At 37.7% G+C, this 12,633-nt stretch overlaps 1 protein-coding gene across 7 annotated transcripts in view; it reads right to left on the bottom strand.

Moving 5' to 3' along the window:
- The window catches only part of LOC129245334 (bcl-2-related ovarian killer protein), a 76,714-nt gene that overhangs the window by 56,615 nt on the left and 7,466 nt on the right, over positions 1-12,633 (bottom strand). For 2 of the 7 annotated variants that reach the window (XM_054883424.1, XM_054883420.1), the window contains exon 2: positions 11,427-12,049. The gene's annotated coding sequence lies outside the window, so the exon portion shown is untranslated. The remainder of the gene's footprint in view (positions 1-11,426; positions 12,050-12,633) is intronic. The other 5 variants (XM_054883421.1, XM_054883423.1, XM_054883425.1 and 2 more) reach the window with 5 other exon arrangements.

Below are 12,633 nucleotides of genomic sequence, written 5' to 3'. Positions count from 1 at the left end.
TACGGCAAGCTTTCAGTTCGTTGTATTCAAAGCTCGTGACTGCCCCTTACACCATTCGATCTTTCGATCAAAAAAAGTATAGCTATACATATTCCGTCATCGCCATATTATGGCTTTAATAAAAATATCAAATGTTTCTTTTATGCTACTACGTCGAAGTAGCACAAACTAGCACATCTTCAGGGCCATATATGAATTACATCAGCCTTATACGATTTGGTAAGCCATCTGAAATACTCGCAGCTAATACGACAATGAAGATATATTGGCAGATTCTAGACGGAGATGCTGGTGGACAAGCTTAGGACGCAAATAGATAAGAGAAGATCAGGAGAGTTGCCTAACCTCTCAAGAGAGAGCATCTCGAAGGTCATGGCTTGTGTTACCGGTCATTGGCTATTAGGTAGGCGCTCTTCTACAGTTTCTAGAAGTTGTAGAGACGAGGAAGAGGAAGAAACAGTAGAGCAGTAGAGAAAGGTTGTTGGGAAAATACCATTTTTACTCTCCTACGGAATTATCCGTTGTAATCCTACGCTTCATAAGAGAGTCTAACTGGTTCCATGAAAACTAACAGTAAGGTTCCGGTGTTACACAGTTGGCCCACAACGTACCTGCATGTCTAAGTGAGATTGGACTTTAAGCCGACGGCCACAAAAACCTAACCTAACCGATCTTCCTCTTAGCTTCATCATTTAGGGTGCGACCAGAGTGAACGCTGATGCCGAGCGGAGCCGAGCCGAGCTTATTGACGCTTATTTTCATGCGAGAAGAAAATTTGTATATAACACAGTGAATGCGAGAATCAGCGCTGAAATTCTGTTTATTCCATGTGTTTTGCTCTTATGTCATTTAATTTTGTTTTTCATTTGTGTTTATAAAATTGCTGTACACGGTAAGGGATTCATCTGATGAAGAGTATTTTGCTTCTCCATCTCACACTGCACTCGTTCTTCGTGACCATTTCGCCAAAAATTCCACGCATATCGTTCCGCAACCACCGTATTCGCCTGATTTGGCTCCGTGTGACTTCTGGCTATTCCCAAAACTCAAGAGGCCACTCCGGGGAACGCGTTTCGAGTCGATTGAGGAGATAGAAGCTGAATCGAAGAAGGTGCTGATGGCTATACCGGAAATGGACTATTTGGCATGTTTCGGGGATTGCAAAAATCGTTGGCATAGGTGTATTTTATCGAGAGGGGATTATTTTGAAGGGGATGAAATTGATTTATAAGAATAAATAAAGATTTTTCATTTTACAACCAAATTCACCTTACTTTTTGCCCACAGGTAAAAAAAGAAAATATTAATCCTGGCAATCCTACGATAATGGAAAACTTTTATCAAATTATTGCATTGTCATCGGTCCTTGATAGGTGTGCAAAATTTCAAGTCGATCAGATTTTTAGAAGCCAGTGAAAATTAAGCTCAAAGATTCCGTTACATACATACATACATACATACATACAACCCGACCTAATAAAAGTGTGTTAAAAACACAACTGCACTCTAAAAAGTAAACATCAACAATCCAAAAAAGCGAGCAAAACGCTTTGAAACTGTTTTCTCGCACTCATCGGCTTTGCTCTCTGCTCTTGTCGGCGCTCACTGTGTTATACACAAGCTTATTTGTATTGACTTGTATGTAATCAGTTTTATCGCACTGACAATCTCGGCTCGGCTTTCCGCGCTCACTCTGGTCGCACCCTTAGAAGGAAACAACAAATACAAAAACATACAGTTGACGTTAAAACTCGAAACGGATCCGAGTTTAACGTTTTGTTCGCTCGCTCCCGATATTGACTTTCTAAGAAAAATGTCTACCCAAAACAATACTGACGTATTCGTACATTTTTCTCTGGTGCAAAGGGTTCCTTATCTCTCGGGCCTTGTAAGTCCTGTATCTTTTTTATGCTCAGTATTTCCCCAGCTCATTGTGGTACCCGGGTAGCCAGGGCCATTCCAGTATCTTAAGAAAGTTTGAGTTCATCCCCGCGGTAATTGATCAATGCACGCCCTGTGTCCGAGAGGGACATTCTCAATTCATAGTTCCTCAAGGGAAGAGTGGGAGGAGCTCTCCACGAAGCTGAATGTAAGGCTACCAAATCTCTGTGTTCGCAGTATTTTCCAAGTGGAGGTACAAGCAATTAAAGAAGTACTCGACTGGTTGCTTTCTTGGGTAATAACAGATAGTGAAATAAACATTTACTCAGCCGGCAAAAGTGCCAATTAGGGTGCCGGAATCAAAGTTGATGCACTCGAATGTTGATGCAGTCGGAGAATGCCTGACTTTCTTCTTGACCGCAACTGAATACTTCGTTATTAGGCTCATTTGGGTACCTGATGACAGTGAAATTGCGAGAAACTGCAGATAAGCTATCTAGACTCGAGGTAAGCTGAGAATTGAGGCTCCCTTATAAACATGTGATATGTTCCTGGAAAGATGGACTATGCGTCAACTCAGCGAGCGCTGGGAAAGTACGCAAATGTGCAAGTCGAGAGATCCTTCTTCCCATGAGTAGGCCAGACATGCTGGAGAGAACTTCTAGGGCTAACAAGGACGTAGTTTACTTTCTTTCCGGACCCGGTGAGATTTGAAGTGCTTTCTGCAGCAGTTGTTTGGTGGATGAGGTGGAAGCATCTTTGCTTCTACTAGGCTGAAACATTTTGACTCTCATTTTTTGCTACACCCGCTGATAGAGCGGGTTTAGATATCACACACCTGATGAATTTCATCGGTGACTAGTATGAAGCAGTTAATACAACCGTAGGTACCAAAAGGACCGTAGGACCGGACCACGACGGTCTTCTCCATAACCCTCAAACATTACACCTTTCAACAATCCCTTCTCTCCTGTCATTCTCACTTTTATCCTCCTTTGTATGACCGGACGTTATTTACATACACTGTAAATTCAGCTGCGCTTTCACAGCAGGGCAAAGCAGTTTATGTTAACTAATTGAATTGTCGCGAAATTTAATTAGCTTTCGTTACAATGCCTTGTGCTCTTATAAGTAGGGGCACATTCCGAAGTTAAAACGAATATAAATAAAGTTCCAGACAACAATGAGGATAATTTTAGTTGCATCTGGAAAAAAAAACGATCACCCATTGACTGCTACTCGTCTTTGTGTCAGTATTTTGTTTGCCATATGCACGTAACGCCAATTGCTGTTTAGCAGACACTGTGTTTTCATACAACGCCTTGCGTAGTTTAATTCAATCGTTCAGCATTATGTCAAAATGTTTTATGCACTCTCGGGCCCGCCTCACTCAGCTAGCTGGAACATGCCTGAGCTGACTTTTTATTTTTCTCGAAAATAGTTTTTATTATCAACATCAATTTTTACCACTTCAAAGTAAATATAACATAATTGTGGTAGCGCTTTCTCCAATTCTCGAAGTACTCCCTGGGCTCTTCCAATGATGAGATTTTTCATAGACGAACTTTTGAGTTTTGGAAACAGAGAAAAGTCACAGGGGTCCCCAGCTAGCGAATACGGATACTGAGGCATAATTAGGATGTTATTTTTAACCGAAAAATCTCGAACAACCAATGTCGTGTGAGCTGGCGCATAATCGCGGTGAATATCTATGTTAGCAAAAATCGCCAAGCACAGCAAAAGATGTCATACCTGCCAAAATGACTGATAATAGATATTTTCATGCAAAAATTATCCAGTAACTTGACAGTAACTTAATTTCCGAGAATTCGCTCTCAAAGAGAAAAATATCAAAAAAAGAGTACATGAACGCAAAACCAGTAACAATTTGCAAGTTTCACGAACAGCTGATTAAATTGTTGGCGGGAAAAATTACAAAAATTAAAAAATTATTGGGAGGTTGAATTAGTTTTAAAGGTTTTTTTCGAAGATTTGGGGCTTTATTTTGAAAAAACGGTACAAAATATTTTATTCGAAGTATTGGCCATCGCTAGCTACAACTTTCGCCCATCTTTCGGGCAATTTCCGGATGCCGTTTCTCCAAAATTCTGGCCGGTGCTTGGCTATCCATGACTCAACCCATATTTTGGTAGCCTCGTACGAGGAGAACCGCTGGTCCGCCAAATCGAGACTCATATGCAGGAACAAATGATAATCGGAGGGAGCTATGTCTGGACTATACGGCGGGTGGGGTAACACTTCCCAGCCAAGCGTTCCAAGGTATTTTTTGACAGGTTGAGCAACATGCGGCCGAGCGTTGTCATGTTGCAAAATAACCTTGTCGTGCCTTTTTACCGTTTCCGGCCGTTTTTCTTTCAATGCCCGGCTTAAACGCATCAATTGCAGTCGGTAACGATCCCCCGTGATTGTTTCGCCCGGTTGGAGCAGCTCAAAATATACGACGCCGACCTGATCCCACCAAATGCAGAGCATGATTTTCTTGCCGTGAATATTCTGCTTGGCCGTCGACGTTGATGCGTGGCCGGGCAAACCCCATGATTTTTTGCGTTTTGGGTTATCGCCAGTCACCACCCGATGCAAAAAACCCTTCCGATTTTGTCGCTCGATCAGCAATTCGCATTCATTCCCATCGCTTTTAGACGCTTGCAAACGGTTGATTTATCAACGCCCAATGATTCAGCAAGCTCTTCTTGGGTTTGGCACGAGTCCTCGTTTACCAATTCCCCCAATTCCGCGTCCTCGAACTTTTTGGGCTGGCCAAGACGCTCCTTGTCTTCGGTGTGAAAATCACCACTTTTGAATCGTCGAAACCAGTACTCACATGTTGAAATCGACGGAGGGTAGGCCTCCTGCAGCAATTCACGGGCTTGGGCTGTATTTTTTTTCAAATTGAAGCAGAAAAGCAAAGCTTCCCGCAAATTGCGTTTCGACGGCACGAAAGTTGACATACTCGGAGCACGAAAACACTGCGTTGTTTATACTTCAGCGAAATGACAGATACTGATAAACAAAGCCTAGGGATGAGGCTTTGTCATGAATATATATTCAGTATTTCCAACGCGATAAAGTGATAAATAGCGCCATCTGTGTGTCACCTTTAAAACTAATTCAACCTCCAATAAAAAAAAAAAAATTAAAAAAAAAAATTAAAAAAAACTTAAAAAAAATAAAACAAATAAAGTGCAAAATAACGAGCTTAGGCATCGCATGACTTTATTTTGTCCACAATAATCTCATAAGTAAAAATGTACCTAGTAAAAACTTCCCCTAAAAATGAAATGTCATTTTGCTCTCTCACTTTCCCTACTTTGCAAGTTTTTTAGATACATGAACACCAAAATTTAATAATTTGTAACAATTGTAACTGTAATTGCAACAATTGTTACAAATTATTTTCCTCATGAACAGACCTAATGTAATGTACTATAGTGATATTTTATCATATATTGGGGATACGTGTACCGACGTGTATGGCAAAAAGAAAAATTGAAAATTTAATGTATTATATGTATACTTATCCCGCGAAATTTACAAAGTCACCTTGTATATGAATACGTTGCCGGCCTGTGCTGAGTAACGGCGAATAATTGCGATAAGTATGGCATAATTTCTTTTGGGCCCCCTGCTTAGCCGATAGCCGGTTCTGTGTGTTTGTCAGCACATGGTGGGTGGCGGCGCGATGTCGTGCTCTACTAACCAGCAACAACAAGAAATGCGGTGACTATGTTGTCACAGATGTACTCGCAGAAATATGGAGGTATTTACATGTGCGTACCCGTACATTTTTCAAATGTATGTCTATTATACTGGTCGTACATATTTTTTATACCGTTGCCGAATTTTTTTATAATAAAATTCCAACTTTTCCCACGTTTGTACCATACATATGGTATGTATGTATTTTAAGACATTAAGCATTTTCAGAATTTGTTATTGTCGTAAAGAAGTGGTACTTCACAAAATTACTTTTCATATAGGGATATGTGGCCCTTTGCTTCACTATGGAGTAAAAGGAATGTGTATGTACTGGCAGTGCATTTTCTATTACAGCACCGTATTCTTCAGTTCTTAAAGCTCGGTATATCCAAAGTTATAAGCTTAGGCTTATTCGAAACCTTAAAGTTTAAACACAAATTTCGGCAGCACAATATCCTCTCACCACATTTTTTAAAGTACAATTGATTCTCAATTTTCAAGCTCATTGACCTCAAACTCCCATAAATATTCAATAAAGATGTCAGCCCATAATATCGATCATTTGAGCGTCTAAGAAACAATTATCTTTCCGATTTACCTGAATTATGAACAAATCGGCAACAGGCAGTAAATTTTTGCGTACGAAGTGAGGTCTCTTGTAGTGCAGGCACCTAGGGTTTGAAACTCTATTTTCGGTATAGTCATCAGAGCTCTCTTCGATATTTCCATTATGTACTTCCTTTCGGCTGTTAAAATTTCTTCCTCGTAGCGGTTTTCTGACTAGATCAAATCGAATTCGTTGGCTGTTTGTGATATTCGTTGCGTTCTTGGTCAAAAATTCGCGGATAATGATGACACTGGGCGACGGTGCGTTATCATGGTGCTACATCCACGAGTTGTTTGCCCACAAATCTTTTCTTTTTTAGTGAATTATTTCACATAAACATCTCATAACGCTCAAATAAAAAAAGTAAGAAAATGACGTGGTTTTTTGGTCTTGGTTCATTTGGAGTTCTGGACTCTCTCATTTGATGACTGGACTGCGTTTCGTACTCATAAACCCACGTTTGGTCTCCAGTAATGATGGGTTTGATGAATGTTGAGTCGGATTCAGCCTTGGAAATCATGTCTTTGGCGCTATCAACGCGGTACCTTTTTGCATGAACTTCAGATCCTTTGCGACCAACTTTGCAACAACACGGCGCAAACCCAAATCATTAACTATTATGTCCTGCATGAATTCATAATCAATGTTCGAATCATCTGCCAGCTTTCTAATGGTTAATTTGCAGTTATTGATAAACTTTTATTTCACTTTAGTGAAGTTTTGATCAGTTTTCGATGCCAACGGCCTGCCACTACGATCGTCACCCTCGATGGATTTACGATCTCTTCTAAAGCGCTGCTGCCACTCGTTCTTTAGAGTATAATTACTGAAACAGTTTACCAACATTTTTAAGGTTTTCGCGCCATTGAATCCTTTTTTAACGCAATATTTAATACAGGTTCGTTGTTGCAAACTCAAATCCATTAAAAAAAAAATTAAAATTTTGGCAGGAATGTTAATCAGATTGATTTGGTAATCAACTTGCCAAAAAAACAAAAACAAGAGCTCAAATCAGTTGACTTAGAGCGTCATCTGGCGGTTGTTCCAGGAACTTTTTGATCAAGGTGTACGCGCACCCACAACTCGACTAGAATATGAACGGCGTGGTGTTAGGAGAAATGGATTTTGACCTTGAGTTGATTTGATCTTAAAGCATTGGCCCTTAATATAATACCATTTCGCTTAGTTTAGCGGTTTTTGCCCACCCTTAATAAAGGCCAGACGCGTTGGTGCGGTGTCGAAACTTTTTGTATAATAACGACCAGTCTAATGCCCATAACATTTTGCTGGCTGTAACACTTACTGATTTTTCATTTACATGCATATATAGATATGTATGTATGTGCATAAATGCATATTTTTGTCTGAGCGAAGTCGTGGTGCCATTTGACTTTTTTATCATTAATAAAATATTGTTAAATATCGCTGGCAACTAAATAAATCAATTGACATAAAAGCAACATAGATCGTGTTTTAACGGTATTAAAATTATCTCTAATGACTTTACGTGACAACGACTTAAACGATTTCACACTTACAATAACATGTGGACTTTTTGCGATGCCCACTGTGTTACTAATCTAGCGCGGGGCGCCATTTAAGTTTAATTAGCAATACTATGTGTAGGTGTGAGTTTTTTTGTTTGCACGTTTGCAAATATTTTCCATATCTTTATGAGAATAATTACTTGTAGCTTAATGTAAAAAGTCATGAGTTTGATAGTTTGACTCAATCGAGTATTTTTAAAAAAAAAGTTTCTTTCGCACTTTAAGGTCGAACTACGCCATCGTACGGGTCTTTATTCGTAAAATGTTATAATTGTGAGTTATACTGTTTTGTTATTAAGCGAATTATTTTATGCATGTTTAAAAAAAAATTCAACAAATGTGTTATAGATATCACCGTTTCGAATGTACATAATGTGAAATTGAGATATGCTGTGGTTGAAAAATAGCTTTGAGCGATTATAAATATGGTTGATGAAAGGTGTGAAATCAAGAGCAAAAAACGTTGGAAATTGATACTCAATTAAGTTACTTTATTACAGAAATGAGATTTAATATTTCCAACAACAAAAAATTATCAGAAAAATAGTGAAAATTCACTACAACAATAAAATAATTGTTCAGTTACTCATATATTTTATTTTACAAAAACAAAAAATAATTGAAAGTGATTTCTATATACAGTGTGGCACATAATTATATAAACGGTTAGAACTTTTAAGGTGTTATATACAATTAGAATTAAAAAAAATCGATTTCTTTCTTAATGATGTCCATTATGAATTTAAGAATTTTTTTTTCCTTGTTCACTTCTCTCGGGAGCATAGGGCCTCGACAAGACTCTGTCTTGCGTTGGTTTCGTTCATCTGTTTTTGATTTCTGACAGGGTAGGTGATAAACCTGCCGCTACCAGTCCTAAGTAGTGGGAATGCCCACCTGTCGTTGCTTAGGAACAACGCCTTCATACTGCTTAAGAATACACACAGAAAATATCGTTCCGATGAATATTTTCGAAGTTACACGAAAACTTGAAATGGCATTTCAGAGTGCTTTTCAAACTTTAAACGCGTTTTTCTCAAAATGATATTTTCAAAGTCGGTGACCAACATTACTCGAAAACGCCTAGACCGATTAGTCTCAAATTTTAACACGAGCTTCTTAAATATATTTTTTAGTAATGAATCGAAGATTTTTTATCACCGATAAATATTTTTTTTATAAACAACTAGCAAACCCGGCCCGCTTCGCTGGGCACACTAAAATAGAATAGATATGGTTTAGAACAGAAAAGATATGGTTTTCATATTATTTATTTCTTTATTCTTTATTCAAGGGCTTTGGCATAAACAATATTTTTTGTTTTTCTATTTTTTTTTTGACTAAATGCAAAATATAAATTGAAAAATTGTCTTTAAATTTCAAATCAACGCAAATGAATAACTAAGAAACAATCGTCTTTTTTCCTGATCATCCATGCATTTTTCGTTTCAATTTATATTTTTTATTAAGCATTGGAGCTTTTTAACCATTATCCATTTATACTTTTCAAAAAAAAAAAAAACGAAAATTTTTTTTTTTCCACGAACACATAATTTCATTTGAACATTCGGATTTCACATTAAATTCTCAAATTTCGTAAGAAATTATTCACTTTCCAAAATCCACTCCAAAAAAATTCACAAAAATTCTCCTTATGGCATCCAAATCAGAAAGAAATATTGACATTTCATTTGATACCCATATTACACATACACAACCAAAGGTTACCCAGGTCCACGTTTTGACCTATATCTCGAGACCCCAGTCACGGAGCGGCATGAAAAATACTCTGTACTAAAGCATTCATCAACAGCTTCAATTTGATATCCATATTGTGCAAACACATTCTAGAGTCCACGTTTTGGTCTCTATCTCGAGGCCCTAGTCACGGAGCGGCATGAAAAATACTCTGAACTAAAGCATTCACCAACAGCTTCCATTTGATACCCATATTGTACATACACATCCGAAGGTTACCCGGGTCCACGTTTTGACCTATATCTCGAACCCTATCCACCAATAGGTATCCAAACTATACGGAAACCATCTTCAATACCTTCTTAACAATGTGTGTAAGTTTGGTTTAATTCGGTTCAAAGACACGGCGGGTCCACGTTTTGGCATATATTTCGAGACCCTAGTCATCAATAGGTATGAAAATTACTCCGTATTAAAGCACTTATCAACAGCTTCCATTTGATACCCATATTGTACATACACAACCAAAGGTTACCCGGGTCCACGTTTTGACCTATATCTCGAGACCCCAGTCACGGAGCGGCATGAAAAATACTCTGAACTAAAGCATTCACCAATAGCTTCCATTTGATACCCATATTGTACATACACATCCGAAGGTTACCCGGGTCCACGTTTTGACCTATATCTCGAACCCTATCCACCAATAGGTATCCAAACTATACGGAAACCATCTTCAATACCTTCTTAACAATGTGTGTAAGTTTGGTTTAATTCGGTGCAAAGACACGGCCGGTTAGCGAACACACACAAAAAGTTGACTTTATTTTATATATAAGATTTAAGACCGAAATTTGGTCAAAAATTGAAGTGTTTTTTTTTTGAGAAATCGCCATTTTGTCAAAAAATTTATTTTGCTTATCCCTTCGATACATTACTTTAACGAAATCCGTTTGATTTTTTAATTTCAGAGGATCCAGTTCAGAGATATAGTGGTCACTGCAAAACGTCTTTTTTGAGAGGAGCTCCCGGAGATCAGCTGTAGCTCCTTCCCAAATAAATATTTTACTAATACTAAGATAGTATAATATGTGTACAAATTTTTAGATCAATAAATATAAAAGTTTTTTTAGAAAAAATGCCTCTTAATTCAATCTCACCAACGCTAGTTACGTATACGAGGTAGGGTTATTAAATAACGAGACGCCGTAAAGCATTTATTTTGATTCCGAATATAAGAATGAACTTATTATCAACTTAATTATACACCTCTCTTTCTATCCTTCCTCCTTCATGGCTTCGCAACAGTGCTGGAAGTCTTCTTCTTCAACATACTCAAATGCTTTTTCTATTAATGCGAATTTCTCCTTAGTTAACAGATAGAAGTTGCACGACAAAAAAAACAATAACAAACAACTCTAATCCGTACCGCAGAATACGACTATTCGATTTGTTTACAGAAACGAATGGCACTGCATTCGAAATATATTATAGTAGATGGCTTCATGCTAAACAGCTGGTGTCGCTAGCGGCTCTATTATAGCAACTAGCAGTAGCGAAATACTACTTTTTAGTTGTACAGAAAATATTTCTTGTTACTCCATTCATGAAGATGATAAGTGTAATAGTTTTTATAGCATTATGCGCAGACTCCAACTTGCATTCCTAGGATATTGAGAATTGTTTGGTTTGTTCATAAATTTGTATATTATAATCAAATTTTAAAATATAAATTTATATCTGATTGGCGTTCTTACAAATATTTAATTCAAAATTAGTGCAATCAATTAATTTTTTCAATTTACTAAATGGAAATATTTTCTCATAATTAAGTTTTCTTCTTTTGCGCACTATGTTTACTTAATTATGCTTCCACTCCACAAGAATCCCGTTTGCACATACTTGTAGTTATCAGCCGATATAACAAATAAGTAAATATACCTGCATATATGTATACCAATGCGCAGCAATCTACTTACCCAACAAATCCGCTTCCAAATACAGCACACAAATTCACTGGCCTAAATGCTTTAACTGCACTCACTGCTGCCACCCACAACAAGCCACGAAGTAGCGACGACTGCGATGTTGGTGGTGGTGGTAGAGTTGCTGTTTGCTGGTTGCGTAGCCTGAGGCGGTGTAGCCTAGTGGTGGTGGATAAATCGAACAACGCGTGAGTTCATAAAAATTTTTGTTTATTGCCGATATTTGTTCATTTAATTTATCATTGAAATGATAAATAAATTTAGCTTTTCACAACCAAATCTATTTACAGGTGTGTGTATGTATGCATGCATGCTATCAGCCGGTGATACCGCTATACATTGCCTGTCGTATTGTTATTGTTATTGTTGTAATTGCTATTAAGTGGTTATGCACACGACGGAAGGCAATGAGTTCTGCGCCTTTTTTCGACTTAATTTTATTTCTTATTTTCAATTACATCAGTTTTGTAGTCAAACCCTGGCGGCATTAGTCACTTACTCAGTTAATCTGGGAGCGAATTGGTGCTTGAGTGAATGAGCTGGCACATACTTCGGGACATGTACGAGTACATATGTAGGTATACCTATGTATTGCACAAAGGTATGTATAATAAAAACTGAAGTAACAATGAAATTTTAATTAAAAATGCCGGGCACGTTGGTTTGATATTAGCAGCAAAGTCCACGTTTACAGTAACGGACAAAGAAATAGCATCTTAGCGTTTAAAGATATATAATCAATGTTCATATTTTCAGCACTTCAAGATATATTTTTCATATATTTTTCTATTAGTACCTAATATTTATTTTAACATTATTTTGTTTATTTCAAGTAATGAAAAAAAAAAATAGATAATTGGCGCGCACACTTCTGTTAGGTGTTTGACTGAGCTGCTCCTCCTATTTATGTGTGTGCGTCTTGATGTTGTCTCATAAATGGAGGAACCTACAGTTTTAAACCGACTTCGAACGGCAGATATTTTTATGAGGAGCTTTTTCATGGCAGAAATACACTCAGATGTTTGTCATTGCCTGCCGAGGGGCGACCGCTATTAGAAAAACATTTTCTATTATTTACTGTTCATGCACGGAGATTCGAACCTCGCACTCCAAAATGCTATTCACGCACCAACCAATTCGGCTACGGCGGCATTAAAGTAGCTGTATAAATAAATTGTAACCTAATTGAGGTTACATATTA

Source organism: Anastrepha obliqua, chromosome 4, assembly GCF_027943255.1.
Source record: "Anastrepha obliqua isolate idAnaObli1 chromosome 4, idAnaObli1_1.0, whole genome shotgun sequence".
In the NCBI taxonomy this organism is placed as follows: Eukaryota; Metazoa; Arthropoda; class Insecta; order Diptera; family Tephritidae; genus Anastrepha; species Anastrepha obliqua.
Note: the sequence above shows the minus strand (reverse complement) of the source record. Positions and strands in the feature narration are given on the sequence as shown.